This window comes from Hylobates moloch, unplaced genomic scaffold, assembly GCF_009828535.3.
Source record: "Hylobates moloch isolate HMO894 unplaced genomic scaffold, HMol_V3 SCAFFOLD_3, whole genome shotgun sequence".
Taxonomy (NCBI): domain Eukaryota; kingdom Metazoa; phylum Chordata; class Mammalia; order Primates; family Hylobatidae; genus Hylobates; species Hylobates moloch.
The window spans coordinates 163302254-163318514 of record NW_026652278.1 but is presented as its reverse complement, the minus strand read 5'-3'; the positions used below and the strand labels follow the sequence as shown (position 1 = coordinate 163318514).

Genomic DNA, 16261 nt, shown 5'->3' with positions numbered 1-16261 from the left:
ATATGCACACATATTTTATGTAAACACACATATATATCTATATATAGACACAAACACATACACACACACATAGCTTCACACATATTTTGTATTATGTTCTTAGCGTATATTCTTATAAACAGAATTGCTGCACTGATAGCTGTATTGACATATATTGCCAAATTTATTTCCAGAAGAAATATACCAATTATATTACAAGTATTGCATCAGAGTGCCCACAGTGCTGCACCCTGAGCCAAATATGATGTATATAATTTTTGTGGTTTTTTTCTCTCTTTTGCTTTTAAGTAACCATAAGTCAATAGACAGGAGACCTTATCTAATTCCATGATTTTCATCCACGCTGAGCTGCCAGAATTAAAATAAAATTGTTCCCTCTGTGAGGTTCGTAAAAGACCCAATATTGCTTTGCATAAGATATACTGAAATAAAACTCTTTTCATTTATTTAGCTGCATAGAAATAGAAAACTATTTTCTTCCCCAAAATGACGTCTAAGAAGAAGTTTCTATCATCTAAATTAAGTAATTCTGCATAGCTTCCAAGAAGCTTTACTATTACTTTCGTTGAAGTACTTCAATGCAATAAAATCATATTAACTTTTTTTGTGTGCATTAGATGCTATCTTCTTGCCACACCAAGTAAATTATAAATCTATTGTCATAGCTCCCTTAGTCCTTTCTATTAATTCATTCTATGATTCAGTTTATTAGATTGAAAGGCCTATATAAATAAAAATTGAAAATAGGAATTTTATCATTAAAATATGATATTAACATGCTCTGACTCACTAAAATTTAATGGTTGTCTCTCCTAATAATGTCTACTTTTATTAACAATTAATTGTATTTTCAAAATTGTTCGCATCAACTAGTGTTTTCTAAAATATTGTTCATGTGAAAATTATAAATCTGTTTATAAATGTAAACTAATAAGACTCAATGCTGATTTACATAAGGATAAATGTTGCAAGAGCTCTGGGTAACAGTGGAAATTTCATAGTTAATTTGTAAAGGAAATCGTCAGTTTACTCACTGATCTTCATGAGCTAAACAGAAATGAAAGCTCATTTGTCTGTATGTTGTCAGTCAGAAAAAGGAGAATCTATGGCTTCTACAAGGCACAACAGAAAGACGTTTAGATACAGAGAGTAAGGTAGAATTGGGGGAGCATGGAAATGTAAGTAGAGGATGCAGAAATAAAGCAAGCAATAAATTAAAAACACAGAATGGAGGCACAACTTAAAAAAAAGAAGAATGTCTAGGACTGCTTCGTATTTTTTTCTCAAGAATAGGAGACATTTTTAAAAAGCTTTAATTTCCACAAGACCTTACAGAAGAAACAAATTTTCAGCCATGAGTTCAACTATACACATACATGTGTACAAAGTCTATCTCTCTGATCACAGAGACAATGACATTTAAAAATGTGATGACAGGTGTGACTCTGATCCACAAAAGGAATTGATTGAGAAAGTGATACCTTAAAAGAAGTTGACTGTATCATCTTAGAATTCAAGATAAGTCAGGAATAGGAGGTTTAGCATAATTAATTACTTACATTCAATTTTAGTAGGGCAGACCCCAAGGACCCAGGATAAACAACAAGAATTAATCTATTGGATGAGACCATTCAAAAGAGTAAAAAATCTCTTTAAAAATACAGTTCTGATTCTGCGACTTTTTTGGGCCAGAGAGACAGGAGGTGAGGGCTTTATAACTTGCATTTAGAAACAGATGTGTGAGACCATGCACCTTAAGATCTTCTGTTCTCAATTTCACAAAAGAACCCTCAGAAGTCTGAGAGTCTTGCCACTAAAACACCTAGAATTTACCTACTGACAATTTCTAGGAAGTAGGAAAACAAAGTTACATTCAGGAAAATTGACTATCAAACATAGGAGAGTGAAACAATAGATCATAATTTTGTGATCTTTGCCTAGTGTTTTGTCTAGGCTCCATGTCAATACATCTCCCTTAAGATAAGAACGAGCTTAGAAATTGCTTAAGTAAGACTCAGAGAATGAAATCTCGAAGAATGTACTTTAGCCAGAATGTACTTTAGCCAGCTTCTAGAGAACTACAGAGCTGATATTCCTCTCTGATATTTTCTATTGCATCGGCCTCTACAATGTCATGAGAAATCAAGCATGTAGTCTCTCAAAGCAAGAGCCCTCCTGTGATTGATTCCTTGAAACTTGAACATTTTTGCAGTGTCTGTATCAGGTGGCCATCAGAAGGTGATATACGCATTCTATTCCCAGCAAATTTTCAAGGTTGCATAACTTTAGGAGCACTTTATTACACCATGTGCTTGGGGCAGAGTGAGAAAAGATGGCGATGATCATGGGGCCTATCAAGGAAGACTTCATAGGCCTTGGTAATGATTGGGTTTAATTTGGGTGCAGCAATGGGCCACTGATGAATTTTAATAAGGCGAGCAATTACACTGACTTCTGTTTGAAGACCAGATAGAAGAGGCAGAGTGGGAGCAAGGAGTCTACCAAGCAAGCTATTGTAGTCCACAGCAGATGATGATCTGGCAAGATTGGTAGCAACAGAGCTAGAGAGTAGCAGATGGCTCTAGAAAGAAGTAAATGTTTTTGAAAAAATATATTTGGAGGTAAAACAGACAGGATTTGCTTATGAATTGAACATGGAAGATTCAGGGAAATGCAGGAGTCAAGGGTAGCATTCAAGTAAGTAACTAGGCAAGTAGAGATGATAGTTACTAATAGGGAAGGTTGGGGGAAAGGTTAATTGTGGGTTCTTTTCTAAAACATGTTAACTTGGAGACATTTACAAGACAATCACATGGAATTGTCAAAAACTAAGAACTTCCAAAGTTCTGACCAAAGACACCCAGCCCTCAGACTTTAGTGAGTAAACTACAAATGAATTGGGAAGTGGACTAGAGGTGATTTTTCTAGTGGAAGAAAGCCTGGAAAGACAGGGAAAGAAGATGCATTTGTGCTTGGACCTCTTCCTCCAGCTGCAAATCTTCTCTCTTTGTCCCTCCCCCCGGCTATCCCTACCCATAAACAGAATATATTAGACAGTTTGGTTAAAGGCAAGACCCACTCACCCCAAAACTTTACTCCCAAACTCTTTGAGATCTCAGCATTCTGTAATTTTTTTTTTTTTAGATATGGAAAACTAGTCCTTCTTAGGAGGATTCATTTCATCAGGGGTGAAAGAGGGGAGAGTAATAATAATTCAATTATTTTTAGTATAAACTTAATTTCAATAGTCAGTTAAGACCTTGGCACTGAAGGAATTAAGTATGGGGATGGGTAAGAATAGAGAAAATCAGTAGGAGAGACAAAATATAATTTTAATTTGCAAACTCTGAATACTAGAAGGAATCCACATTAGGGAACTCTGGAGAAATCTTGGCTACACAGCAATATTATATACACCTTACCCTTTCTTTTATGATTTCAACAATCAATTAATTCCTATTAGAGACCTACCTTCATCATTTTTTTTCATCCTGTTTCATAGAGACTGGCTAAGGACCAGGTCTGGTGTGTGTTTCATGTTTCATATCATCTGCAGAAGTACACAAGTGTCACTATGCATACCTTATTTTAGTCTTTTAAACTTATTATCATATCAGAGACTTTTGAACATAGCATGTCAAACAGATGCACACACACACATGCACACACACTATACACAATGCACACATTCACGTACGCAGATAGAAACTTGGCAGGGTGGGGGAATCTCCAGATTCAAGTTTATCCAAACCCTAGCTCTTAACACAATATATTAATATTATGAGATTCTTGGCACTTGGGGTTGATAATCCAGTTACATCACAATTATTCTGCATAACAAATCCTGAATCTCAGTGGTTTACATTTCTTTTTGCTCACAGGACTGGGAGGTGCCTGTGTCTCTTCTAGGCTTGCCCTGAGATTGGCTGTTCGAGTGGGCATGGATCTAGGCTGTGGAGTGGGTTTCAGGTCTGCTCCCTGTGTCTCCTCATTTTGGGGCTCTGGGGACCTGTAACATGTTCTTTCCATGGAGGAGTGCTGCAGAGCAGGAAGGCAAGCAGAAACATGCAAGGCTTTTGCTCAGAATTGGCACACAGTCGCTTCTGTTCTCATTCCACAATTTACACCAAGTCTCATGGCCAAACCGAAAGTCAATAGGGTGGAAGAGTGCGCTCCACCCACAGGGAAGACTTGGAGAGGAAGAAAGAAAAAGGGAATTGTAAATAATCTTATCTACCTTGGGACAATTATTTGTTTAAGTTTTCGGTCTCCTTTCTTAGACCACGCTCTGGCTTGTCAGTAAACGTTCAGAAAAACTAGAGTGGAGGAAGGTATAGGAAAGAATTAGGGAAGTATCCCAGGGCGATTCTATGTGGATTTCTCTGCTCCCATCACTATGGCCATCTCACTGAAAACAGAGCTACTAAACATTAAAAAATAACGAGCACTTGAAATTTCAAGTATGGCTTTTTGATTAAATATTTTACAGAAGCTCAGAAGCTGGTAGCCTGTGGAGATTGCAAATTCTGCACCAAAAGCTGTTTATTGTCAGTGATTACTTAGAACCTTTTACCTCTCTCAATTCCACTCATTTTTCCCCTTTCAATTTCTCTGTGAAATTGTCCTCATTTTGAGAGATAGCGTCTGGGCACGGTGGCTCACCTCTATAATCCCAGCACTTTGGGAGGCAGAAGCGGGTGGATCACTTGAGGCTAGGAGTTTTAGAACAGCCTGGCCAACATGGCAAAACCCCATCTCTACTAAAAAATACAAAAATTAGCTGGGCATGGTGGCGGGCACCTGTAATCCCAGCTACTCTGGAGACTGAGGCACCAGAATCACTTAAACCAAGGAAGCAGAGGTTGCAGTCAGCCAAAATTGCACCACTGCACTCCAGCCTGGGTGACAGAGTGAGACTCCGTCTCAAAAAAAAATAAAAAATTAGAAAAATAATGATGATAGCTTTTATATTATATTGTTTTCATTCTTCATAACACCAATTTTAAAAATGATTATAACTATTAGAAAATGTAAACTGAACTGATACATTTTTTGAACACCACAATTGTGTTGGCACACAGATATCTTTGTGTGGTTGATTACAATAAAAAGATAGGAAATGGGAAGAAAAATGAAGGATTTATATTCACTGTTGTGTTCATAGCTAATTAGCAAATACACATTCTTATTCTTCTAAAAAAAATGCCCTTAAATTTTAAAGGAGAGTACATTGTGTTAGTGATAATGTAATGGGGTCAGGAGAACTACATAGTAATCAGGTTTTCCTATTAATATAGCAATTAATAGTTACTATTATCAGTAACGTTTTGGTCCAAACCATTTAAACATAACATTTTAATATTTACTGAAAATGTAGTTAACTAATGTTACTTCAATCAAGTTCAGTACAAACATGATCCAAGTGAGTTCATTTTAAATTTATTACTGACAGAATGTGTAATAAATTTAAGTTTATGATACAATGTTTGATATAAGCAATATATTCAACTAAATTTTTTAAATGTTCATGGATCGTACTAACTAATATGATTCCATATACACTAATTTAGGAAAAGGAAAAAAGAAAAAAGTCCCAGAAAATTAAATAATTATTTATTCATACCCTTATCACAAGATATAATGTATATAAATACCATCCAATTTTATTACTGATAAAAAAAATTATCTGTTTTGTAAATAAAAAAGTCCTAAAAATGGGTGGATTCTGTGATAAGAAGGATAGAAATTGGGGGGTATCTCTAGTTCTACATTTCATCTTAGGACCTCCTTTACTAGACTTATTAGATTCCATCAAGGACCTACTTTACTAGAAATATTAGATTCCATCAAGCTGAAAAATTAATGATCATCAAGCATTTTCTCTGTACTCGAGATAGAGACAGGGCTGCTACATAAATCCTTAAATCTGATAGAACAACTAGGGAAAAGTATATGGCCGAATCATGAACTTTAAAACTGTTTTAAAATGGCATAATACCACAGCTTTGACATCAAACTAAGTTTAAAAACAAAGATATGTATGCAATTGGGAGACTACTTTACGTAAACAATGTCATCCACCACATTCATATATATCCTAGAATAATACTATGAGTCCCCAAAAGATAAAAGTGGATGTAAAACTACCACCTCGCCAGTGAAAGAAAGCACTTTGCCCCAAAATCAGTGTAAAACAAACACCTTTACAGGCTTTATCTGTCTTCTTGATTCCTATTTGAATTTTTAAATGAAGCTCTTGAACTCCAGAGGAAAAGGGAATAGGAATTTATATGATTACAATAAAAATGATGCTACAGAAACGCAAAACCTTCACTACAAAAATGCAGAAAGAGAGGTCACAAATACAATTTAATCTGAGTAGATCAAAAAAAGTTAATATATTAAGAAATGCCAGGAAGTCTAACAGCATGCACCTAAGAAGCATTTTCAGTGACATCTAGATTTGACGATTTCACATCAGTGTTAAACATAAGAAAAAGAGCTACATCCTACAGAAAAAATGATGGTAAAACTCCAGTTACTGAAGTGGGTGTCAGAGATAACTGTGACTTTTCAAAATTCTTTAGTCGTTTTGGTTGTACTTTCCTTGTCTGGTGACTAAAGTATTGGTTAAATTCACCTCTTCGGAAACAATGAAGTTTTGTTATTATGTGGTTCTCTGTTGTATTTTATCTCATGAAGTAAAAACCGTTACGTGAGTGGCTCACACCTGTAATCCCAGCACTTTGGGAGGCTGAGGTGGGAGGATTGCTTGAGGCCAGGAGTTCAAGGCTAGCCTGAGCAACATAGTGAGACTCTTGTCTCCACATTTTTTTTTTAATTAGCAAAGTGTGATAACACATACCTATAGTCCTAGCTGCTTGGGAGGCTGAGGCAGGAGAATTGCTTGAGCCCAGGAACTCGAGGCTGTAGTGAGTTATGATTGTACCACTGCACTTCAGCCTGGGTGACCGAGCAAAACCCTTTCACAAAAACAAAACGAAACAAAAATCCCTTATGTGAAAAATAAATATTGTGTTAGAAGCATCATTCATTTCCTAAGGGTTATGACTATGATAATCAGCATGAATGTTCCACCAGCAGGACTGTTGTGAGTCACCCTCCAGGATAATAAATGTCAGAATGTTGAAACTCACAATATCCTGGGCTGCATGTTTCGTTGCCTAGTTATTCATGCTCCAAGAAAGTAGTCCTTGGGTTACCTCCTTTTGCCTTTTCAGTATCAGCTTCATTCCACTTCAATACCTGTTTTTAAAACATTATTTATTATTTTCTTTTGTTCAGATTCCTTGCTTGCTGGCTTTAGGTCTTAATGAAGTTTGAAATGCTTTTGAGATTAATATTATTTCTTCCTGTTGCAAAATGTAAAATTCTTATACAGGTTCTTGCACTAAGGAGAAATGTAGGATTAAGGGTACTACAAATTTGTATTTTAAAAACGAATGATTAAATGAATAGTCAATGACATCTGAAATTAAAACCTCAGAAAACAAGGCATAACACAAGCAAAGACATTTTCAGCATATCTCAGAGAAAAAGCAGTTATCTGTAGGCTTCAATCACTTGCCCATTGCACAGCCAAAATTACTCATCACAGTTTACTTGACATTTCTGAGGAACTAAGGCAATCCACCAGGATTGAATGTTATTAAAGGAAGAACCAATTACCCTATTCAAAGGGCTATTTTAACTCATCAAAGGCATACACTGTGATGTTTTATTATCTCCTTTTCCTCAAATAAAAAGCAAGTTTGGATTGAGAAAAGAATTGACAAACTACCTCTCCTAAGGGATCCCTGAAAATTTACCTTATAGAGTTCCTACATGTAGGTGTAGATGAGATTTTGTGATTCAAACTCCAGGTTCTGGTTTAATCAATTTCTTTTTCTTAAGTTTAAACTATGCTGTTTATAAATACATTTAAATTTCTATTTCTAGAATCCATTGATTAATAGTCATCTGGGTTATAATTTAGCTAGCCACATCAAATATATCTTTGCCCATTAATATATTGTTGTCTATAAGCTGTAACAGGAATTTATTGGTCACAGGAAAATCCTTTTGACCATTTCCATGTGGACTGAAGTAAAGGCACACATCTTGGCAGGCCTCTCAACCACAGCATATACTGCTGTAGTTATAATACAGCTCACTCAATGTACTTGTTAAGGAATATGATCCAAAATTATTGCTATTTAATAATCCTATCAAAAGTTCATGCAAAAGTAAACTTATTTATGAAGTATTACCTGACATATATGCAAGCCATCTATTTCTCTGGACTTGTTTTAGTCCATTTTTCACATTGCTATAAAGAACTACCTGAGACTGGGTAATTTATAAAGAAAAGAGGATTAATTGGCTCATGATTCTATGGGCTACCCAGGCTTCTGCTTCTGGGGGGCCTCAGGAAACTTACAATCATAGTGGAAGGTGAAGGGGAAGTAAGCACTTCTTACATGGCTGGAGCAGGAGGAAGAAGATTGAAAGGGAAGGTGCCACACACTTTTAAACAACCAGATCTCATGAGAACTCTGTCACAAGACAGCACTAGAGGGATGGTGCTAAACCATTAGAAACCACCCCCATGATAGAATTACCTCCCACCAGGCCCCACCTCCAACACTAGGTATTACAATTCAACATGAGTTTTGGGTGGGGGCACAGATCCAAACCATATCAGGATCAAAGAGCACAAAGTCAAATGACTTCAGGGATCAAATGCACAAATAAATGAACAAAGTGGTCTGGTATAATTAATGAAGGGAAGAGGGATGAGCAGTATGGTTAACTGATGATGAGCATTCCATGCTTAGAAGCATATTCTTTTTCTTTTTTCAGATATTGTGCAGTCCAAACTTATTCTCATATATAAATTTGGCTTGCCAACTGCCTGTCTTTCTGCAACTAGAGAATTGATTATCTGTCTTAGGTTAAGTTAGTGCTTCAAAGCACTACCTGTAGTCTACTTTTTTGTACCTCCTTACAATTCATATTAGTGAATTTGGACCTGACCCTATTGTTTTATGAAATTTTTGGCTGAAAATCGGGACATTTCTTATTCTTTGTCATACCGTAATTAATTGACAGCTTTTTTTCTATAAAGCAGTGAGTTTTTCTTTTTAACAAAGGTGCCTTTATGTGCTATTCAAGATATCACAGTGATCAAATCATAATCCACAAGTTCTTCAATTCTGTGCTTATGAGGATTCTTGTTTCAGAAGGACAAATAGAAATCGCTCACACCTGACTTTCTCTGGTATTATAATGCTCTGTGCCACGAAGGCCGCTTTCCCCTCTAGACATGTGGTAGGATTACATCTCCTAGTGCTCTTGTGATCAGGGTTGACTGTGAGTAGTTCTGGCTAATGAACTTTGAGCAGAAGCAACCTGTGCCACTACCAGTCTGGTACTTTTATGACCAAATGTGAGAACCACCAAAGACTTGGTTTTCCACTGCTGCTGTGTTACAAGTGAGGATAGCAATGACAACACCATTCCAGGGTCAGCATTTGACTCAAAGTAGACATGGAGTATGAGAGCAAAATAAACCTTTGTTTCTTCAAGCCAGTGAAATTTTGTGGTTGTTTGCTACTTGCATTGTATCCTAGCTTGAATCCTCCCTATGCCAAACCCCTCATGTCATTGGAGGGGTAGATACAGAGAAATCTCATGGTTAGGCAAGCTCCCTGAACATGACTGCTTCTCAGAGCCAAAGTGACTTGGTTCCGTGTTTAATAACCAAGATGACTGACAGCAATAAAATCCAATTTTATATATATATATATGTATATATATATTTTTTCTTATTTGAGATTCAAGAGGCAGGCCTTCTCTATTTCTAATGATAATTTTACAAAAAAGAAAAACTGCATAATTTCTTGGGGAAAAAAAGTATAAGAAATCTACAGAACATATGGTACTTATATTCCTTTTCCTAAATTATAAAACTTTTTTTAGAATGAAAAAGACTAGGCCTTGCAATAACCTAGCTTGTGTACTCAATTGATCATTTATCAAGCTGGTCTCTTCCTGGATTGTTACATGGCAAGTAAACAATAGTCTCCTGTCTCCTGGCTCATAAACAACTTTAGTATATTTAATACTGCTGTGGGACATACATGGTATTTCAAAGGATAAAATATTTCTCTTACCTTAATAGTTTTGCTTCACCTGAGCAACTAGTTTGTTTTCATCTAGTAAATATAATGACCATTTCTTTTCATATGTTGTCTACTAGGAAGCTGACTGTCAGATTTTAGGATCAAACCTAGCAAATATGGAGGATCTTACAGTATGTATTTTGTGCACTGACATTACTCTTAAATATCAGATGAAATTTATACAGCCTGAAATTTTAAGACACAGAGAGGAATTCCAATTTACATTGTTTACAGTTGTTGATTTGCAGTGGTATCTTAAATGGAAGCAGCTTAATAACTAGGTGATACAGAATAGTAGTTAAGTTCATGAGCTCTGGAACCATATGAGTTATATTCAAATCCTAGTTTTGCAACTTGGTAGCCATGTGGCCTTAAGCAAGTTATTTCACTGCAACTGTTTCCTCGTCTTTAAAATAAGGATGATTCCCTCTATTGCTGTGGGGATTAAGTGTTAACCGTATGGACATTACTGTATTAAGAACATTTCCTGGCATATTAGTTAACATAATTATTTCTCTAATAATAAATGGCCAGTGATTACAAGTCAGTACTCAGGAGTCAACCTAACTGAGAGCCTTTGCCATAAAGAATCCTGTGCTGCATCCTAGAGATACAAAAATGCATAAGGTCTGGCCTTTGTCTTAGCTCATGGAATGTAATAGCCTAAAAGCAGAAGATATGTAAGTGGATAATGTCAGTACAGTGAGATAAAATCAATGATACAATGGAGTTATTTGGTATTTGCTATCAATACATATTTTGTTAACATATTAGTATAGACATCTCATCTTCAAATCTTCATGAACATACTAATTTTTGCATCCTTCTAACCAAAGTTTTTGGAAAGTGGAAAGCACTTAAAAATTTCAGGATCGAATAATTAACTGACGGTGGGGCATTCACGTGGTGCTAGCCAGCAGACATCTTACAGGATCTACCACAAAAATAAATATAATTATAGTTGTAATGAGTGACCTATGAAAAAAGTGGAAGTGGGATGCTGAGATGCATTATTCTGGCCTGGGCATTTGAGGATAGTTTCCCTGAGGAAGTAGCTTACAAGCTGAGACCTGCAGGATGAACAGAAGTTACCCAAAGAAGGAGGGTTCCAGTCAAAAGTAATAGCAAATAAATAAATAAATAAATACAAAGCAGCCGAGGCAGAGTGGAGCTTGTCAATTGCTTTCAGGTTTCAAAAACTAAAAGAAGGGAAATATAGCTACTACATAATAAGCAAGTAAGAAACTGGCATAAGGTGGTAATTATTCCTTCCACAGGGAGGTCTTCCCTGGCCACCACCATCTAACATAGCCCACTTCTCCCAGTCCTTCAGATCATTACCCTCCTACATTTTCTTTACAACACTTCTCTTAAATTATCTTATGTATGTGTTTGCTTTTATTGTATGTTTTTGTAACTTGAGTATAAGCTCCATTAATAACAGAGCTTGTCTGTCTTTCTCATCTCTATACCTATAACACCTAACAACAGGACTTGGGTTCATCATTGGCATTCAGTAAATGTTGAATAAAAAACAAAAACGAAAGCTAGGCTTTACGTGAAGGGTTAATATGAATTATTCTGAAGGGCTAATTATGAAGGGCTTTATACCCCTTAAAACAGATTTTGAACGTTAAATTAACAGAAAGCAAATGAAGAATTGTAAGCCTAAAGCAGTGCAATCACATTTGCATTTAAAAATCCCTAACTGTTGTGTCAAGGGTAGAGCTGAGGGACTAGGACACACTGTGGCTTCAGTCAGTGTGATGGCAGTATCGGGAAGAACAGAAATGGATAATCTTGAGAAATGGAAAGAAAACATAATTAACGGGGCTGAATCTTTGAAAAGAGAGAGTGAGAAGCCTCCTAGATTTGGGGATGAACAACTGCAGAGTGGAGTCTCTTAATGAGAAGAGAGGGGAGCTGTGCATATTTGCTGTTGTTGTTTTTTTGTTTGTTTGTTTGTTTGTTTTTGGTGGGGGAGGGGATAGTCTGGTAGAGATTCTTGACTCCTTTTTAGTCAAATTAAGTTTGAGATGTGGGAGACAGTCAGAGTGCTGTGCAGGAAGAACCTGGATAAAGGGGGCGTAGTCAGGAAATAGAGATTTGGGGATCATGAGCACAGAAGAGGAACTGAATCCATAGGGATAGATACGATGGATTAGTGAGTCATGTCCCAGTGAGAATAGAAAAGGGCCCAGGCCATCTCCCTAAGCAGCTCAGGAAAAGAAAGAGAATCCACAAAGCCAACGGGGTGGAGTGGAGGGAGGGAAACCCAGAGAGAACACAGGTCACAGAAGCCATGGAAAGGGCACCCCCTGAGAAGGAAGCTTTCTTTGGCAGGATGGCTTGGGAGTGGTTTCTGGGACAAAGGTCCCCTGACCAGTGCACCTCATCAGTAAACCTTTAGGTTTTATTTCCATAGACACTTGTATTCAGAGAGTTATACCGAGGAGGGATTCTTCTGGAATATAGAACTAGGGTTCCAGTGGAAAATGGGTCTTTTGGGAAGGTGGTCAAGATTGGAACGATACTGCCCAAAAGGGCGACATGCAGGAGGGGGAGCAAAGAAGGTAATGACTCTGAATCCATGGGGAGTGTGCTGTGTGTCATGAGTGTGTTGTGAATGCATTGAAGTAAGAACTGCTGTCTTTATTTTAAAGTTACTAGCCCCAAAGTTCCAAACTTCCCACGTCCTGTGTTTGCTGTACTTGGCGGGGAAGCTAGAATGGAGGAGGAGAAACAGACTTGAAATTGGTGAAGGGGGTCGAAGAGATGATGAGGAAAGTAGGCCTTTAGGCTCAATGCTCTTAAGCTGTTCACAATTAGCAGAACCCTGGCAGGCACAAGTGATGTTTCCATATATTTGTTGTCACTGAAAACGCTCATTGAATTAATTTGGAAATTATATTTCTGGTGTAATTTCTGTGGTTCATGTCATTATGGATTCAGGATGCTCAAGAATGCACACATACTTTATGAGTCATATTCGTTCAGGAATAATGTGGCTTGAGACAGCATCTTTGAAAGCCATATTACTTGTTCCAGGACTGTATATATTTGGAAGCAGCCAGAAATTTCTGGCCAAATTACAGAATTTATGAGATTTAAATCTATACTTGCAAACAGATGGACATTTGATACAGCAATGGAATAAAGTGAGATGCACTGCTCTTTGCCCAGTGGAGATGATTCTGATCAGTAGAAGTCACACTTAAGATGCAGGAGGAGATGCAGAGTGCTTCCTTGTTGAAATGCTTTGTATGTAAGTTGACACCCTTCCGAGTGTCAAGAAATAAACTCTTTCAAAAAGAAAATCAACCCAATTGAAGGTATTAAGAAAGTGTTCCTCCAGAAAGTGAAGCTCCATATGTCATCTATGATTCAATTTCTCCCCCTACGCCTGTATTTTACCATTTAATGCCTTCATTTATCTGTCCATTCACTCAGCAAATATGTACATGTGACAAACACTGATGTGATGGTGACCAAAACAGAGATGTCATCTGCCCTCAAAGAGTTCACAGTACAAACAGGAAAAAAAAAAAAAAAAAAAAAAAAACAAGGAATAACAATTCCAGTGCAATGTGTTAGGGTAACACAGCAAGTCAGCACAGGTACCATGGGATTCTGAACCAGATTTGGGCAAAGTCTAGCCTGAGAACTGAAGAACCTGCTGGGAAAGATGAGAAAGAGCTTTTTCCTTACTTTATTTACCACTCCTGCCACTCTAACTTTCCCCCAAATGTTGAGCCACTTATCCTTTAAAACTGCTATCTAAATCTGTTCAAAATTCCCACAGGCTAACGTTTCATAAAAATAGCTACGCTAAATATTGAAGATGAAAGAGGAAAGAATACAGAAGATATAAACAGCACAAAGACAGGCAAGTTCTCAAAATGTAGGGTGTTGATCCTTAAGATAATTATGCAATGGGTCCAAAGAAGTAGGGCAAATTAGCTTGAACCCAGCCTGGCATTCTGTTTTCCCAGATCCACATCTTCTTGGAAGTAAGGATATTTATTTTTATAGCAAGGAAACAGACTTGTAGCTAATTGTCCATTTCCAATGAAAGATGGAAAAACATCTTACCTTTCATAAACATAAGTATCTCTCATTTTTATTTCTAATACTTGGCAAATGACAGCATTTTACACATCTAATTGGCGATATAAAATATGAAACAAAATGAATTATCTCATGCTCACTCCACAAAAGGTATGTTTTTGCTGACACTGCTTGCAAGATATGCTTCCTTAACTCTGGAATATATGCACCTGTATATAATAAGAGGGGAAACTAGTACTCAAGCAAATTTTCAACCTTGAGCAATGGACATATACAAAGCTATGGGTTCAGCTACAACCTCAAATCACTGCCCAATTAAACTGAGAGGAGTATGAAAACAGTTGCTTAAAGGTTACTGAATTACTTTTTCCAAGGGACTTAGGTCTGTACAAGTCTATTTCTAGAAAATACGGACCTAGCTTTTCTTTTTACTCTTCTCTTCCTGTCTCTTCCCTTTGTGTTCATTTTTAAAAGTTGTCAGTTTTTTCCACTCTTTTTCTTATCCTTTTCTTCCCTTCTCTACCTTTGAGGTGACAAGACACAGCGAGACCTGTAGGGCTATAGCTGAGCAGGTGTCAGAATCAAGGAGGCTGGCTGGGGCTGGTGGAACCAAAGTCAAGGATGCTACCAGATTGCCAGATCCTATGGAACAGGATAAATAGTTAGTTAGGACCAAGGCCAGTGGGACCACTGGGGGATGGGACCAGGAGCAAGGAACCAAATGGGGCCAATGGTGGCCAAATAGAAGCCTCCAGCCATAATCCTCCCAACAGGAAGGCCAAATGCAACAACTATCTGCACACAAAAAGCACCTTCATAAGAACCAAAAATGAGGTGAATGATCACAGTATCCGGTTCTACCATTATATTAAGGTGCTGAGGCTGAAAAGATGGTTGGCAGAATTGAGATGTTAGTCACAAATACGGTGAATGATCAAGTACATGTTGAGGATAATGGGAGTCAAGTTTTCCACTTTTAGAGAAAAATTTTGCATATATAGAAAGGGTATAGGCTAAAGGGAACCCTGTGGTGTTGAGTTAGATTTAGAGATATAATGTAAGCTCATGTTTGATGGATAGATGGATAGATAGAGATGATAGAGAAATTTACACAGGTGCTACATTTTATGTGTGTGTGTGTGAATATATGTGTGTGTGTGTGATTGCTAGCTCTGTCCACTATGAGAGCCTAGAAACGATACCACTTAGGGAGATGTGAGTACACCCAGTGCCCAGATCTTGGTTTCTAAAAACCAATCTTCACTACAGAAGAGTTCTTGAGAGAAAGGGCTGACTCAAAGACAAGAACAGGAAAAGTACAAGATGAATCTGGAGTATCTTGTGCCAGCAAGTGAGGAAATGCTCAAATAATGATGGCAACTTTTCAAACGGATATATGTGCTAACATCTAGGGGCTTCTAATGGCCCAATCGAGGATAATGTGAGCATCAAAATAAATAATGATGTTAACGTATTACATCACTTGGAAGAAAATAGTTATCCATAAGTTTATACACCTATAAATAAACAAATGAATAAACAGATAAATGTAGAAGACAGGAATTTTTCTTACAGTAGAATGCTAATTGATAAATGTAGATGAATAAGGAAATTAGAAAATCACCACTGAGTAACCATCATTGTAATAATTGCTTCAGGCAAAAAATCATCAACGAATCTTAAATCTAGTGTGTGAAGATTTAAAGAGTAACAGAATACTTATATAGCTTCAAAATATTCCATGCACGGGAAGATTAGCAATTTTATAATAGACCAACCTAGCAGACATTACTTTCATCAATTGATCAACATTGTGTGCCTCCTGATATGATGCACTGTGGAGGACAGGGAATCACTGGTAAGGAATTCCTACTAAAAATCCATCATCTGAATATAAATGAGGAAACATCAGGCAAACTTTAGAAAATAACTGGCCTGTACTCATCAAAAGTAACAATGCCACAAAAAAGCAAGGAGAGACAGATAACGTCTCACACTGAAAACTAAAG

At 37.0% G+C, this 16261-nt stretch overlaps 1 protein-coding gene across 3 annotated transcripts in view; it reads left to right on the top strand.

The window, feature by feature from the left end:
• The window catches only part of GLRA3 (glycine receptor alpha 3), a 175264-nt gene that overhangs the window by 141619 nt on the left and 17384 nt on the right, over positions 1–16261 (top strand). The gene's annotated exons all lie outside the window — the stretch shown is intronic.